This window comes from Bombus flavifrons, chromosome 14, assembly GCF_040668555.2.
Source record: "Bombus flavifrons isolate JBK064 chromosome 14, iyBomFlav1_principal, whole genome shotgun sequence".
NCBI lineage: Eukaryota > Metazoa > Arthropoda > Insecta > Hymenoptera > Apidae > Bombus > Bombus flavifrons.
Window position 1 is genome coordinate 9,786,098 of NC_138455.1, and position 19,150 is coordinate 9,805,247.

Sequence of the window (19,150 nt, forward strand, 5' to 3'; positions counted from 1 at the left end):
GGAAGATTGGCAGCAAAGATATGGGGTAGGTAGCTATAGTCGTTGGCGGGTAATTGGAACGAAACAGACCTTCGAAGAGTTAAATAGTTTCACGGCTGTAACAGCGTCGGGTTTAATAAATCCGTACTAACAATTTAATGTCTCTATTGTGACCGCGACGGCCGACGATACCGGCAACTGAACTTGATTAGGTTAATACGAAAGGGGACCAGATTTCTTCGCTTCCGCCCTTTAAATTCAATTACCAGCCTGTGCTTCGTCAGTTAAAACATCGTATATCAGTTTTGTCCGGAGGAAGTACGATCCACGATCGGCCGACGAAATCAATTATCTCTCAAAGTCATTGTATCCAGTCCTTGGTACAGCTTTCATTTATTCATACTTCGACATTGATTACAGAGATCATTCGCCGATTACGTTCACGTTGCTCTCTTGCAGATGAAATCGACATATTCACTTTTTCTTCTCAGAAGATCTTCGCATCTTCGCATTTACAGCTCTCTGTAATATTCTTAATAATATTCCTTTGCAAGCAGGACAAACGAGTCCAATCAGCAGGAACCCAGTTTATCAGACATCGATTAAAATTTCGTTCCAATTGATGGACTTCTCTATCTACAGCGACTACGAAAACTCAAACGAAACCTTCCTTTATCGAGTTCTATACATTTCGTTTTCATAGTATCAAATTTTTGCAGCTACGCGAAGATACCGCTAAATTATACGAAATTTAATTTAACACTCGAATCTAATTTAATTAATTGGTATGTAAATGCCTATAATAGACACGATGATACGCCAATATATTTTATAGCCATTCTAGTACAAAGAATTGAAAAAATAGGTCAATAGCTGAATCAACTTGTGAAACATTCGCATCCATCGCTACTTATTTGTTACATTACAGGCTTCACAGCCTGTGCACAGGACAATGTACATACATATGTACATGGTATATTTTGATATGGGAGAACGAATTTCGTTTACGAAGGAAAAGAAAAGAGAACGGGCGTAGAGCGTGGCCTGTCAAATACGGCCAGCCAGTACACAGTCGTTTGAAGACAATGGGCTTCGCACAGTGCCACGACAGTCAATGAATTGATATCGTTATTGTAACAACATAATAGACATATTTTCTTATTGAGATTGCACTGTATGTGTAACGTGCGCGCCGCGTCGGTTCGCCTTTATGAATGCATTCATTCATGCGAGCCGTACGTGTGTATTACGCAACTACTACAAACATCGCGTGTAAGGCTAAGGACCCCATCTTCGCTTCGATTCGAGATCGCTGAAAATTTGAACTATCTTTTTATAATTACACGATGATTTCATGACCGAGAATGGAGAACCGAATATCTTATTTCTTTTTTTTCTTTTTCTATACGAATGTCGAAATTTTAATCAGTGAAAGGAAGAAATTCAACTTTCATTGGTAATTCATTTTCTTTGTATGTAGAATAAACTTAAGAAAAATATATAATTCTGTTGAGATTTTTGGATCTTAATAGCCGAAATAATGGCATAGGAACACTAAATTTACACTTGGAATTTATATTAGAGTTGTTATATATTTATTTGATAAACGATTTCAAAGATATTCATCGATACACACTTGCACGCGTCTCAGCACTTTCTTCCACGTTAACCGACTGAACAGTTTACGTTCCTTCGTTTTCGAGACGCTGCGCACACACACATTTCCACACACTGATATTCACATACAAGTATCACTACTACGCAGCTAACCTAGTCTAGCACATAAAATTATACATATCTCGAGAAATTATATTCTACTGTTTTATTTTTATTCCGTTTAAATTATATCTTTGTCTTTTGCTGTATTCGTCGCACATGTTAATCAAAACAGTCCCGACGCAGCAGAGAGTTTTCATTATCGCGATTAAAATCGAACGAACGTCACTTTATCATTATGTTTAATCGCTGAAAGACGTTCTGTGGATCCATTAACGATCACGCTTTGTCACTTGTTCAAATTGACCCCACGAAAGGGTCTAATGAGAGATAATTTCCTGGAAAAAGCACTGTCCAGAGTAATTCGTTATGGAAATTACACGTGACTGGACGATAATAGCAAAGCAGAGTACATATTTAGATAATTCAACAGAATGAAACGGCCACTCGTTAGCTTTATACAAGCCCTTGTTAGAATATTTATTGCTTACTCATGCTTCAAACTTAATCACACGTGTACCAGCCAGTAGATCTTCGAAATTGATTTTCCACGAAAACCAAGCCATAAACTTTAAACTGAGATGCAGACTCTTCGAAGGCTAAATGAAACAATTTTATCCTATACCCGTGACCCATTTTTGCACGATGAAAATCACCTTCCCCTCGCTTATGCGTACGATGCTTTCATGACCGTATGTATCTTTATCAACGATAATTGCAATGTACTCGATTTTTCACGAATTGATGAAATACTGACAGCGCTGCTCGTCTAGTGACGTTAATACGAAAGAAAGATCGCAATTAACGATAACTATCGTCGATACTCTATGTAGGTTACGTACAGTATTATAAACGGTGACGTATAAATGATACACGAAGAAGAAATATTAACTGCAAAGCTGAATTGTCGTTTTACAGGTAATATTTCTTCTTCGTGTATCATTTACGCGCTACCATTTATAATAGTAATACACACTGCAACCTCGTCGTATACATAAGGCCCTGTAATTGTACGCAAATCAGCTTTCACGTGTCACTTGCCGCAACTATTTAAGCCCAATACCGTAAATAATAGCTCGAGGCTGATTCTGCAAGGTGTACGACCACTTACGCACGATGTAACAGCGATAATCTACTTTCTTTTCTTTTTTTTTTTATTTATTTATTTAGAACCGCGTCCACCTTCGATGGTTATTTTATTCGTATTGGCGACTCTGTAGTCAGTTGCATACAAATGTACTTCACGGACTTATACAACGTTATATCAGACTAGGATCTTGCTGTTTGGTCATAAACACGTACAATATTTGCATTGTATTGGTCTACTTCTTGTCGATCGTAACACATCTCGATCGTTCGAACTTCGTTATCAACATCAGTTAAATTAACGCGATTTCGATTAATTAACAAGTTTATCTGGTTGAAGCGGTCGGGGAAAGTGTCGTACCGTAGTTTCTACTGCAAACGACACACTTTTTTTTAACACAGTCGCCTGCACGCGCAGAATATTTATGGTTCCCAAAGAGGGAAGTTAATCCTTTTTTCTCTCTTGATATGCCGAAGTACTTTTAACGAATGGAGATCACAAGCACTGATTAAGGAAGATGGTATTATACGGTGATATGAAATTTTGGTAGACATGTAACGTGGTCAAAATAAGTTATTAACAGGTGCTGCAAAATGACGTTATAAAAATTTCACGTCATAGTTGGTGATTTAAAGGAAATTTCAAGATAGGAAATCGGAAACTTCTGCAATTAACGCGATGATTTATGCAGTATCGCGTCTTGTAGCATCTATATACCATTATTAATTAAAAAAGTATAAGTAACGAGTTTCTTTTGTGTCTAAGAATTTAGATTTTGTCATTGGTTGTGATGTTGATGTGTGTTTAATATATCCTGTAATATTAAGATATTGCCCGATTTTATGACTTTCTTTCATGCTGAAAAATTCAGATTTCGTTGTGTCAGAGATCGGTGTGCTTTAAGTTTACAGCATCTGTGATACAATGTGATCTAACGTTTTCAAATTTTAGTTTGAAACCTCCAATTCGTACAGTGAATGATCCTTATATATCTCCTTGTAATAAAATTCGTAACAATTCCATCTCTTTGTCAGAAGCTCGTTGATTATTACAGAGTGGCCAATTCTGTCTGATAGTAATCGTCTTTTCCTTCTTGCTCGTATTATAATTACTGGTTAAAATAGTAAAATTAACTGGTTGATAGAATTTTTGTGTCATATTATATTTTGAACTTTGATTCTCTCAGTCATCGTCTCAAATTTATCGCATCTTTTATATCCGTGTTATTTTTGCTTTCATTTTAAAATATTCATAGCTATCCTATTTATGATACAACGACTTAAAAAGCGTTCGTCAAAATTTCTTGATATTACGATAACTTTGAAAGACTATTCGTTAGTCGGCACAAGGAATACGATAACTACAAGATCGGATCATGTAATTCCAATATATTAAGTAGAATTCTTATTGGAAACGTTCGTCGTAAATTTTTGGAACAACCTTCGGTACAACTGTTGACCAATACGGTAGTTAATCGCTACATGGGAATCATTTAGCTATGGCTTACGTGTATACGTGTTGGAGTCAGCTGTAGATCGGCGTATCTTCATGCATTTCTCAGTGATTTTTCCAATCATCGCGTAGCGTCGGTACCACGATATTTCAGGCAAAGATAGATCGTATGACAAGTATATTGATTTTCAACGAGGTGTGTAACGAGTATATTGATTTCCAACGACTCCTGTGAAATCGATACACAGTCGAAGGTTTGCCACTTTCAATCTATGTATTCTATTATTCATCCATGTCAGAATTTTTTAGATGTACAGAATCGAGCGTCGAAGCAATTAATCTGTGAAACAGCAGATTTATCTTGATATCTACAAGAGTACACAATTACATAATTTTACGTGGCACACGTATAAACCTAAGACATTAATTTACTCTGCAAGATTTATTCCATGTCCTACAAGTGATGTCAGATAAAGATATATGTTAGAGAATCGCTTGTTCTGCGCGTATAGTTCACCGTGCTGGAGCTTTCATGTATTCCATATACTATTTTAATGTATTTGATAACACGGTAAATTCATGATAAATTTTAATCCGTGATAATATTTATCGATTAGTTCATATCATTTATCAAGAATCGTACTAAGAGCGTACTAAATTTAGATACACGGTTCACCGATGTATCTGTCGATTTTAGTTCAGTTTAATTTTATAGACTACGAAAATTCATACAATTTTATATTATTACGAACGTTACCTAAGGATATCAAATTTACATAAACATTCACTACATGGCATTTTTAAATTGTCCATAAATTCATCAACACCCGTCGTTCACATTATCATATATTAATCTTAGAATCAGTCAGGTATGAAGCAATTCTCAAAAACCTACGCGATAGCATCTAAAGAAATCCGAAGAGATAACACGATCCAAAGAGAAACGAGGAAAAAAAAAGGAAAAAAAGGAAAGGAAAGGAAGAGGAAAAAAAGAGATCGGCAGCTTACGACCTCCAACCAAACATAATATACCGCGTGCCTAATATCTTCTCTTCTACCTGTACAACAAAACGCTGAAACAATTCGCCAAAAGCCACCAACCAGCGCAACTACGACCTCTAAAGAAATCCGACGAAATAAAACGATGTGAAGAGGAACGATCAAAGAAAAGAAAAAGAAGGAGCGGAATTCGGCGGCTTGCGGGGGCGTACTGGAGGCCGGGTAACGACTTAATAAACCGTTCGGCCGGGCAATGGGTTGGGTGTAGGCGCGCGGCTGGTCTCTGTCCGCGGAGAGGGGGCAGGGGCACGTGTACCGCGTGCGGTTGCGGCTGCAGCCGCAGCCGTAGCCGGGGTCGCGGTCGCGGCGATGCGGTGGCGGGTCGACTACGAAGTGGAGGGGGCTACGGTGCCGACGGTAGTCAGGTGCGTCGCGTGCCCCCTTCTCCCGGCACGTAGTTAGCTCGTGTTTTGTTTTGAGAAGGCTTAACAGCGTCCGTTCCCACGCTTCCGCACGCCGCCGCCACGGCCGACGATTTCGAATTCGTTGCGCGCCATGGATTTCGCGCTCGAACGTGCCGCCATCCCGCACCATCTAAGCGTATTATATATGTAAGTAAGTACTGTACTGTTTGAGGTGTCGTGGACCCGGCGATCGCGCCGTCATCCTGGCCGTTTTCACGGCCGGCTCGTTCTTGTAGAAATTGCGTGGATAGGTGGTCGGTCGGAGCAGGTTGCGAGTAGCGATGGGATGAAAAGTTCGATACGTAGAATCTCATTCAGTTTGAGGGATTCGATTGCCATTGACGAGAAGGTATACTTTATTTTATAGAGTAACGTAAGTGAAGGTAAACAGACGTATCATCCAAGTTAGTTTCGAATTTCTCGTAATGATGCTCCTGTTTCATAGAATCGTCTCCTATTTCGATATTTGAATGAATGAAATCTCGCGAACGTAGTGGTTGAACTTTGAAACACGATGCCTTGCAATATGCTTGATCCCATCACTGAACGCGACGTTTAAATGACAATGTGGTTTGAAACGACGCGTTGAAATAGCTGATGAAGACGTCGAAGAGAGTCATCGTCGTTTCTTGGGTGACTCTGGAGACGTTCGAGGAAGATAGGATTAAATCGCCAAGGTCATTTTCAGGTAATTGGGATGGTGATTGGTGACTCTGAGTTTCCTGGTGATGGCGTGAGATTGAGTTTCAAGGAAGTTGTATTTGTATGTGAGTATGACTTATTGATTTTCGATATGTATTTTAAATCAGTAATTTGGTTGCAGTTTTGCAACTGTTCTCCTTAAGCAACGCGTCTAAAAAATGATTGTTCGTTGCCTTTTTCTTCTGTCGTATAATAATAGGTTCAATTATTTTCTTGTAAAAATGAGTTGTCATAAATCAAGTTAATATTAAATCTACTGTTTTGAGAAAAGACTGCGTGATACGACTGCAAGGTGAAACCTAAGCACTAACTTTTGCACTCGTGTGTACACGAGATTCGCGCGTGCACGCCGCGCTCGTGCGACACGGCACGCTCTCCCTTATAACAGAGGCTACGTTCTTTTACATACAGAGTGGGCCATTGTTTCAGCATTACAATAATCTATCTTCTGACTTTTTGCCTTCTTATTTCCCCTTCTTGTTTTTCTCCTTTGTTCTCCCGTTTCTTGCTTACTTCCCGCCCCTCACACATCCTTCGCGTTACTTTGCACCCCTACCCTTTTTCATTTCTTTGCGCATATTCTCTTTTGTTCTCTCCTCCTTTTAGCGCAAGATTTCTATGTATTTTACCTTTTATCAGAATTACGTCATTTTTTACATGTTTCATTTATTCCAACATTCTGTTGAATCTTTCTTTCTTCAAATTAAATATTCTTGTAGTATCATTGTTGCTAGTTTATATTTTTATTTAGAAGTATCATATATGTCCTGTTAAAAGATCATGTAAAGACACCACAAAAAGTATGAAAAGATTATTGAAATCTTACTATACATCGAACTTCGTTTTCTAACCGATGAGCCAAAATATTAAAACTCAGGTTCCGTAAACAAAATTGTACCGTGATATTCCATCGAAATCTCGCTTCGTTTCTGTTCAAAATAAATCATATCATTCTTCCATTACTAAAATCAATCAAACCGAAAATATTTCGTCTCCATTACTTTTTCATTTTCTAATTATTTGGAAAATTTGACTAGTTCGAAGAGATCGGATTAACAGGCCAAGTAGAGATTCGCAAGCTTTTTACATCATCTTTCGTGAACGTTACTCCTGCGTAATATTATACGCTATACGCTATACACAGCCGGGAGCCAAGAGTGTTCCAAAGAAACCGGACGTTGGTTCGAATCGCAATGGACTTCCCACATACTTTCACGCGGCGTACTCGCTCATAAACCGTCTCTCGTTTTCTCGGGCGGGACGGTGAATATTGTCACGCACCATATTCCCATGTATGCGGCACAACCTCTCTGGTGAAGAGCGGCGCGTGCATACGGCACGCGTGCTCCCTGGAAATCGACGATAAACCGGATGCTCCATCAACTCCTATTAAAGCTCTGCAGTTTTATGCTCGTTCTCGTGTAATCGTGCGCTGGAAATCCTGACAGATGCGCGAATAGAATTTCCATTGTACGTTATTTCTTTTTCTCTGATTCGCCTGAGTGGAACGTAAAATGTTCTCATATATTGGGATCGTATACCGAAATACTTTCGTACAGTCGCCGTAAGAAAAATTATTTCACGTCAAGAAGGTTCCTGCGGATTAACGCTGTAAAATAACATACACCGATAAAAAAACAAAAATCCTGATGCGGATAGGACTGTACAAGACACATATTGAAATACTACAGCATTTTTTACTATCGTTTTTTTTTTTGTCTATATCTTTGTAGAAGAAGGCTACAGTCCGACCTAATTTCTAAACTCTGCTCATAAATCACATCAACAGATAAATTAGCATTTCTATTGAAGATAGAAGCATAAATCTACGTAAGATCACAATTCACGGAAATTTAATTGCTGTAATGTATTGACCATCTGAATACTGGTTTCAAGGTAATAATTCACTCTGGACAAATTCATCCTATAGAATCGATTCATTCTCTCCCCTCCACATCCACCTTAAGCTACATTATACTCGTAACACGATTTTTCATTTAATCCGTGCACCTTCTTAAATCACGTTGCGGTTGATGAGAATTTAGTGTTGGAGGCGTTCTCTTGCAACAGAAGAATTCCTCACCCCCAACAACGTGGCTGATCGACGAAGGTAATCTCTGTGAATCATCGCGTAGAATCTCGACGTTATGCTTGTGTACGTACGTACACACGTGCAAGCAGCGTGTTGAAAATAGTGGCGGGTCGGCGCCAGGGGGTTCATGATGAGGTTTACATCTATTTCCAGGGCTAAAGAAGGAAGGAGGATGCACGCACCCCACGCTAGCCACCTGACGCACCCCGCTCGTGGGAACCGAAAAACCGTAGGAATCTTCTAACTTTCACGTTTCTGTGTGCGATAGCGTGCGCACATGGACAGGGTGCGGTTGCAGGGATGCGTTTAATGCCCTTTTCATGTTTACAGAGCTTTATGGAATCTTGTAGGGTTGTCACGGTACGTAGAATGGTTAAAAAAGCAAATTTGCCATGGCGGACGTTGAAAGGAAGAAACAAACACGTTCGTTTTTAATTGCTTGTAATTATATTGCACAATTTTGGTTATAAAAAGTGAAGCAAGAAAAATTTGATTGCTCCTAAAATCGTCGATTAACAGATACCAAAGATGAAGTTAGAAAGGAGCTTGTGTCAATCGTCGGAGAGGTTTTATTTCGTCTGTACATTTCGGCTATTCGCAGACACGTTTTTGCCGAAGAATCGTGGAGCTCCATCGTGGGGGAGCATTCCCACCAGACAACAATTAACATTCGGAGGAACATTTCGACCAAGCTCGCGTCGGTTTATTCTACGCGCTTTTTTCCTCCTATGACGTCGTTGACCCGCTTTTTCAGTTATTAAAAAGATTTAATATTGGGATGCGACGGCCATGTTATCTTTTCAAGCAGACTAAACAAACATTTCACGGAGAAAAAAAGAAAGAAAAAGATAATGCAATAATAATATTTGCTCTTGGTAAATATTAAAAGTATAATGACACTGATTAACCCAAGGCCAAGCAAAAATTGCTTGTTCTTTATAGAGGCATATCAGAATTTGAATTTTAGAATATCAAAACACCACTAATTTTCGAACACTAAATATTAAATGCTAAGGATATTCTAGAAAAACTAGAATTCTAACTCGATTAGGACTAATATTTAGTACGTTCAATTAAGGTACGTTCGATAATTTCAAGACACAGAGGGACACAATATGCAAAATTCCAAAAACGCAAATTCCTATCTACGTTCCATTTCACTATTTATATTTCTTGAAGTACGAATTTACCTAATCATTCGGAAGATTTCCCAAAATAGACGATAGAACCGACCTAAAGTTCCATATAATCGACACTCCCTCACAGCACTTAAACATTCCAAAGCGATCACCAACTCCTTCTAAATGCTTCAAATTCTCACTCTGCCCACCCCGCCGGCCCTCCCCCCCCCCCAAAAAAAACCACCGAAACAGACTCCGAATCCTAGCAACGCCATCGCTTCGTTTTAACCCCCAATCGAACCGTTCCACACGTCCCCGAAACGTCTCGAAACAATCTTTCCTTTCTCCTTCTCGAGTAAGGTAAAAAAGAGAAAGGAAAAAAAACGGAAGAAAAAAGCGAACCTGTGATAAAGTTTCCCAAGAGGCCAATGACAACGACTCCCCACCCTCTTTAAGTAGCCTCGATTCGGTTGAGATTCGACGTCGAACAGAGAAAGAGAGCGAGAAAGAGAGAGGAATAAAGAAGAATGAGCGGCGGCTATACACAGGAGAAATATCTATATATACATGAAAAAAAAGAGGAAGAAAATAGGGGAGAAGGTCGGATGGCAGAGGCACGAGATCCTTCCCACGTCGACGAAACGTGCTGAAAGCGTGCTGCTCGCGTGGCCGTTAGAGCGGCACGTTGGGGAGGAAAGGAGAGGCATTGGTGCATCGAGCCGGAATCTTTCTCACGGGCGAGAAGGACGTCAGGTGCAGGACCTCCTTCAGGAAGTACAACGGTTCCTTACAAGGATTCGCGACTTCTGCCTTCCCACGCTCCTCCAGTTGTAACGGCCAGATTCGACTCTACTCTGCCACCCTAACCGTACACCGTTGCCTAGCACAGGGGAAACCCGAGAGCAAATACCTTTTCTTTTTTTTAGTTTTCAATTTTCATTGTTGCACCGTGCATACGTATACATTTGTGGGAAATATGGATGTGGAAAAATGTACAGAACGCATATGACGTGTAACAGTGTGCATGAAATAGGTTGAAAGTACACGGCGTTAGCTTCAACAGGTGGAACGTATTTCCATTTAGATTCTGTTTCTTTACGCGTATTTATAAAAGTGAAAATTTGCATAAGAATATACGGATGATATATACGACAAAAAATTACCTGTGACAGAGATTTTCAGTTTTGAAATGGTCTACGAAATTATCTACGATATAATAGTTGTTGTGTTCATTTAAGATATAACAAAATTAACTTTTCTCTTTGTCTTACCGATACCTTCCAATAAAATAAAATTATTCTCATTATACACCGACTCCTGTCTAAGTAATAAGTATACAACTGAGTAATATTTCAAACCATAAATTTAGACGTAGCATCTGTTATATTATAAATGGGAACCTTTAATTCCATATGAATTAAAATCAGCTAGTCGTTAATTGCGATCTGACTCTTAATAGATTTCGTACATGGTCCTTAAATCTGGAGAATTTACTGTATTTTTATCTTGTACAAACTTACCATATAGCAATATCTTTCATCCGTTTCTTCGTCTGTACTTTCTGTTCCTTTCTTTTTTTCGTAACACGAGTTCGGCTGATCGACGATTTCGATATGATCAAGGAAATGGGCAGAGAAATTATTATCATCCGCCGGTCGATGTTCTGTTCGTCAAGACCCATTAATTTTGCATATACAACTGCTCCAGTAGTCGCGAACCGTCATTAATACGCGAAGACACTGATTTCACGGTGAATTTATGTTTACGAAAATTATATTCGAAATCAAAGGGACAAGCAGCCTTTCAGTGACACGTGGAACTTTTATTTTAGGGATGGCTGGCTCCCTTCCTCGTAATTTCCTTCGCTAGCGTGCAATTTATCTTACATTTCGAACTACTTTTTAAATTACAGAGAGCCACGCGCGGTTTACCTTCTGCGCTATCTTAATGAAAAGGTCGATTTCGATTTATAAACCCGCTTTAAATTATCCTGCAACATGCTACTCTACAGATTTCATACTTTTAATAGCGGTATAATATATACGTTTGTTCACCTGTTTCGCAATTTAATTCGTTCCTGGTATTATTACCAAGTATCGTAACATATTGCTTATTTAAGAATTCGTAAAGAATTTCTAGAACGTATCACCGAGACCAATTTTTCACCAGACAAATGTCTCAGCTGATCGTTCTCGAAATATTCGAGAATGTCTTTTCCATTACCATTTATCGCGCTTATTTTGCCATATTAATTTTATATCCTTTGACGTTTATTATACTCGTCTATTACTTCATAAATGTACGTAAACATTGTGAATAACGATTTTTATCATGGACTTCAAACTGTATGTAACATCAGTTCAAAAACTCAAGCCTCTATCTTTACACTGTTTCTCCATTACGCGTCCTCTATCGAGTGTTTCGCATAAGACTGGCGTGTGTATTCTTACAGACTACTTTTCTCGAATAATTTATCTCGAGATATTAATTTCTCTGAGGATACGAGTTTCTCTGAACTTAATGATATCAATTCTAAATTGTAATAACAGCCCTGACGTACAAGTGCTTTGATACTTTGATCCATAAAGAACAATTCCTAAAAGATTAAAAAAGTGCATTAAGTAGTAAAAGTGAATTAATAGCAGAGAAGTGTAACATAGGATAATTTAAAACAAGCAGCAGTTGCTCTTCTCAGATGCACAATAACGTTAGACAAACTTAATATCGGTACATGCTCCGCCTCAGACTCTTCAACTTTCTCTTACAAAATCTTTTTCTATCCACGATTAATCATCTGGATACCAGAACTCCTAATGACTAAAAAATGCTGAAAAATTCGTCGTCGTCGTAGCCAGAAAATTTCCACGAAAACTTACGAATCGATTACTTTGACCACTCCGATGGTAGCAGTCTAGTCGAAGCTACTTCTTCTGCTTCTACGAAACGCTGTATGTACATTTTCATCGCAACAATCCTCGTACGCCGAGTAGCACAGGCGCGTAACTCGCATGAGAAGCAAGGGACGGTCAAAGAAGCACATAATAAGTCCTCGTATCCCCCGATATCGAAGAACGAGAATGGAATCTCCAAAGAAATACGCCAACAATGAATCCCGTAGCATAATGGAGCGCAACGGTTGCGCCGTCAGCATCGCGATTCCATCGTCATGGGAAAAATCGGTGTGGAAGGGAGAGGTTTTGGCCGAATTCGAACACCTGGATTTTCCAGAAATGAAAGGGCCACGCGACTGTGGGCACGCAGATCACGCCTCAGTCAGCTCAGAGTCAAGTGGCTCGTTACCGGATCGTGGGAATCCGCCGAGACCTGGATCAGAAATTCGATTCACGAAGCCAGCAGGCGGATTTCAGATTCGTCCCACTTGTTATCCACGCGACCGCCACGCTCGCTACCGACTTGCTATACATCCGTTAGCCTACGTCCAACGAGTAAACAGATGTGTCCATTAGCCGTTTACGGACCGCAAGCTACAAAATTGAAGAAGGTTGTACGCGCAACCGACTGCTTGTTGGAATTGCACGAGAATACGTAGTTCGAACGTGGGATAGCGTTACGCATGGAAACAGCTGATTTTCAAGTAACGAAACGCGTGGTCAGTGACAGTTAAGTATCTTCACTCATTAGGCACGAACGATATTTTATCATTGTTTAAGATCGAACGTATATTTTAACTGGTATTTAGGTTTTTGTATTTTTTATATCGTAAGCGTTTTATGCTTTTTATTGTGTACTATCGGATTACTGAACATATATGCACGATATGAAAAATTAATGAAACACATACGTTTTAATTAGTGTACGTTTCTGTGGCTTTAACATAAATTCCTTTTATCTTGTATTAAATTGTTCGAAGACTTTTCTGCAATGTTCAAGGCTAATGAAAGACGTGGATCCGTGTAAGTTGATATTCATCAACAACTGGGATAGTTCTCACTATTTACGTGAAAACATATGTTTTACTTAATATATATATATATATATTTTGTTCTTTTTTCATATTGCATACGATAGATGAGATGAAGAAGTACGTTGTAACATTAAAATGCATAACTCTGAATAATTTCACGATACGGATAAAATATCGTGATGTTATTTTCCGCGGAATAAATTGTAATTTTCATATTCATATATTATTCATATATTTAATAACGAATGAGAAATATCCCACGGTTGCAAGAAAACCTAAACTGTTATAAATATAATTTTATATTTAATATAAAGTTTATATCAAACTAAATAGTGAGCGAGGCAATAAAAGAGGAATTATTCGTTATTTATGGTGTAATAATTACACCATTAGAAAACATAAAACGAAACGTAAAAATATTTTTATAAATGTCTTACTGTTACACAAATCCCAACAACTAAATTAAATACATTGGATCGCTACTAAAGTAACTGTGAAAAGAAATGCGTTGCCATTTAAAAGAATACAATTTAACTCTCTTAACCCTAATTAATTGCCTGTATACGTCAAACAAAATTCATTACGCGGATACGAAATTCTTACTACGCAAACACGTACTCGTACATTAATATAAATGTAAATTGTCAATATAAAGTAAGCGTAGGTGTATTTAAAAATTATTATACCAAGCGAATAGAATGTCAAATTTGAGCACATAATAACGTAACTAAGTAAGTATCTACTTAAAATGCGTTTGCAAAGCGAGGGCCCACACGGTGGCGTAATCAAAAGAAGATATCTGGAATGCCGGCACGTATTACCACGTGTCAGCCACGCTTCACGCGAGAAGCAAAACGGGTTTGCCGTGTAATCCACGTGGCGTTTCTGCAGCTCGTACATGTCTCGTTTTCTCGTTTCTCGCTCGAGATACAGCCGTTTAGACGGTCTCTTTGAAAACCCTAGCCTCGTTTTATTTAGAACAATTATTTATCGTTATTTATAATATAGAGTAGGATAACATAGTTGCCATTAAATATACTAAATCTAACATTCACGTTTTCAATAGTATTCCTCTGTTTTTTAACACACTATATATACTCAACGTTGTGTCATACGTTGTTACAACGCTTTACATTAGGCTTGAATTAGATTATTTAATTTTATTCGATTTAAGTCAATTTATATCGCATCTGATACTGCAATGACATAATAAATTGATATAATTCGTATTTGATAATAACATATTTTGTATTATATATTTGTTCCTGTCATAGCGAGGGTAGTATACATTGCAAATTTAATAAAAAAAAAAAAAATTTGATCTTGATCGCAAATGGAAAATTGCATAATTACCAACAAGTTAAATAGCGCTGTTCAGTAGCCAGCCAAGGGTACGTTTTATTATAAATTCGATTTATTTCTTAGATTTATCAATCTCTCGAACCCATCCAAATAAGTAGCAGATAAATCGTAACTGGAATATTTCTGGAATTCGTGAAACACCATCGAACACGTTGTCCAAGTGCATCGAGCTAGTAGATTGAAAAATAAAAAATAATCTGAAGCTCGGATATTTTAAGCTGCGACTATAAGTTGCACCGAGTGATGCTACAAAGTTGCTTGCCCACGTGTTTACTGTCGACAGTAAATAATTTCCTACGAGTGTGAAGCATATTCTTGCACGTAAGCTACATTCGTAATTAGCAACACGTATTCCTTTATGCTATCTAACCACATTTTACGATCGAGTTATTACTTATGCTATAAATTACCACTTTCGATCCGCAATTAGTCATCCACCGTGCACTTTTATTACACGGTGTATTCTGCTACTATTACTAATTTCAAATAACTAGGAAGAAGGTTCTGTAATTCGTTAATTACTTGGAAGTCGGTGCAATAAATTATACTAAGTACCTATAATGCTATAAACGTTTTTTCTGACCGCCGAGATTAATTTTCTCAGGTATATTATCATAATCTTTTTATTATTCCATAGAGTGAAATACGTACGTAAATCATACCGTGAATAATTATTCGGTATAATGTAAATGCAAATATTATAAATATTAGTATTTTTAGATATGAATATATTTAAAGAATTCTATCTATTTGTGAAATCTAGCCTTGAAAAATCCAGTTATAGAGTAGAAATTGTGTAACCAGTTATGCAAATTATGGAGGATATAACAAATTACCCAAATTATTATCTACGTTATTTCGTATAGCTTATATACATATACATTTATATAACTAATATTTTGTAAGACGATCTCATTTCGTAGCCGACGGGCAAAAAATTAATAAAGTACTTATCTATCTGTCTATCTAGATATCACTCAATTAAGATTATAATAAAAGTACGATTACAGGGATAGAAATTGGTTAATCGATTATTCCAACTATCAACTCTATAGGTGTATATTATCCGAAAGAGTAAGTGCAACATCTCTGTTGCATCCGTTTTTCATAAATAACGCGACGCGCATATATTATTCACAATTTCTCAACATACGCCCATGTCACAGTATATCACTCCCACGCAGAAAACTTCATTTCTCAACGTCCTCGGTTACTGGAGCGTCTCCGATACATGTTAAAGACTTTCATCTCGTCGTCAAATCGATCCTCCTTTTCCTGCACCCGACATACGGAACCCAGTCATCATCAGTTCATTACCACGATCCGGTCAAACGTCTCCAGACTTCTCGACGAATAGATCAGCAGAATATCTGTTACACGAGCCATGTGTCGACTACGCTTCCAGCGACTCGTAAATCAGCAACAACTCGTCAACATCGCGTATACGTATTTAAAAATGATTTTCTTGACGAAATTGCTCGAGGCAGCGACGATAATAAGAGAAACGTTTGTACTCGATCGATCCGCTTCCGAATTCTCCATTCGCGTCTTTTCTACTTACGTTTCTTTACGTTTACGGCTTTACGTTTCTACTACTTTTTTTTTTTACAAGAAGATTAGTATTATTTCTTTGCAAAAATTGATTTCTGTAATCGTCTGTAAGCGTCGCACCTCGGGAAATCGCTTCGTTACACGAGAAGTTCCTCGACTTTGGGTCGTTTCGTTTCTAAATTGCAAGTTGCAAGAGAGAAGATTCTTTTAGATTAATAGGAACACTATGAAAATTGCTACATATTCCTAATTTTCCTCGGCATATCACAAGGCACATCCAGAGGACGCATCGATCAACCGCGTGAATTGAAAAGCAGAAAACGGTAATGACGTTGCAAACGCAATTTTTTCAATTTACCTTGCTATCACTTACGTCATCTTGCGTCGTAATAAATCGACTCACGGAAGCGATTTGTTCTTTAAAAATCGAACATTAATCGCATACTCATTTAATGAAATAAAGAAATTGTTAGAAAGCAGAATGAATCAAGTTGACCTCTGGGAGGCTCACGCGTCAAATTAATTTCACCTTATACTTATCGATTAGATCTCAACAACAAATAGCCATTTTTAAACAAAAATTAGCCATTTCTCGAACCGAGTCTGGGCTAAAAAGAACTTCAAAAACCTTGACACAGGCCATCTCTTAACTGGCAAAGTTCAGACGTAACAACTCCATAACGCTGCATTTATCCGCGCGTATATTCTCGTCCCTCCGCACGCGACCGTATCAACATCCATCTACCGCGCTGAGAGTCTGTTGACGCGTGTGTATAATAGCGGGAGGCAGAGATCAGAGTTGGCCTCGTGGGAACGAAGCGGCCGTCCGCGGTGAAGCGTTTCAGGAAGCTCTCGGTGTTCCGCTCCCGCGGTCACCAGGGCGTCCTTAACAGCTCCGTGCCTCCGTCCCGACGCCCCGGCGCGGCTCCTCTTCGAGCTCCAGTCGCCTCGACGACGCCCACGCTCCAATCGGCTTCCTCATCGACCGACACCGGGAAAATGGGAGCTGTCCTCCTCCGTACAAGTTCTCTTGTACTACGTGTTGCTAATGCTGCTCCGCTCGGACGGTTTCATACACGCAGCACGTTAATTAGCCACGTTCTACTCCTTGCTGATTGTATCGACCGCGCTTGCAACAGGGAAATGGCTAGAGATTGGTACCGTGTTCGCTTCTTCGCCAGGTTTTTGTGGAAGACACGTTACACTTTGTCGCCGATGTTACTTCGGAAAGAACGAACGTTTTCTTCAGTTATAACGTTCAGTATAGAACGTTTCTTCAGTTATAACGTTCAGTATAGGACGTTTCTTCAGTACGCGTTGCAAGTTGATCGGATTTCCAAGTTTTCCTCGCTGAATGTTACTATCGCTTTTCGAGTTAGCGATATCTGTATGTTTCTTCTGACGATTCTTCTTTTGTGCCGAACTTATTACAAGACGAGTGTCGGTTCTTTGGATTTTTTCGAAATTGGTCGAATAAGCGCGGTATTCGATAAACGATCGTTCGTTGTCATCTTTTCATTCGTTCGTTGTCATCTTTTCACTCGTTCGTAGTTCGTCTAAATTGTCTAAGGAGCAACGGTGATATTCCGGTCTAGATCCGTTGAACAGTTGATTCTTTCCTTGTTCGCGCGTGAGAGTAGATTCTTTTAACGATATAATTTAAAAGAGGAATTAGCACGGAAGAATTTGTTCGATATTCGTAAAATTGTCGAAGCTATCTTCTTATCTCGCATTTCTTTCGTGACTTTCATAAACCACATTCTACCAAACTGAGCGTCCGGTAATGTCTACTCATAATAGGATGTACAATATATAAAGTATGCAAAATATATATTTTCTTGCGTATATGTGGAGAAATAAAAATGTTGAATGGGCTATCATTTTCTCCACGTGTACACATTTTACTTAAGTAACGGGCAAAGAGTGATTCATTGTATTAATGTGCATTGATTCGTATGATTTATGCCTGCATGTCGACACAGCATATTCGCATGCAACATCTTTTGTACGTGCATCGCGTACAAAAACACAAGAACCAATGGACCAATGCTTGTAAAATGGTACGAGAGGAGTGATCTTCTTATAATTACCAGCGCACCGATGAACCGCATAAAATGTACAATTAAAGATAATGACATGCGTGTAACATGCTCGTTATGGCACGCATCGAAAAATTTGCAATTAAAAACTGAAGTCTTTAATCCCGAACTTTTAATAATACACACGTTTTACACTGAAAGCACGATTATTTACATATTTTCAATAATTATACCTTTAAATTGTTATAAAATTGAAAAATTAGGAAACTTTCACGTTAAATGAAGGCTACACTTTTCCTTTACAGTTATTCCATTCAGCAAGAACATAATTCAAAACCTAATTTGACTCTTCTATTAACGCATTCTTGACGAGACAGTTGAATCGACGTTTTTCATTTTATTCGATTTGATGCATCTCCCAAAAATATGCAGAAATCGGGGTGAAATTTATTTTACGATATACCGTCAACAATGTGTTTAATCATAACATTTTACATTTACAAATATATATTCCGCTCTGAAAATCCAACAACTATTACGTCCATAGCAATGGAAACAAATTGTCCTGAGTAGATAGACCAGCTATGAATAATTTCCTATTAGAAACTTTCTATTACAAATCAATTCTCTGACAAAACTTCCAGCTACACCATAAGTGTGC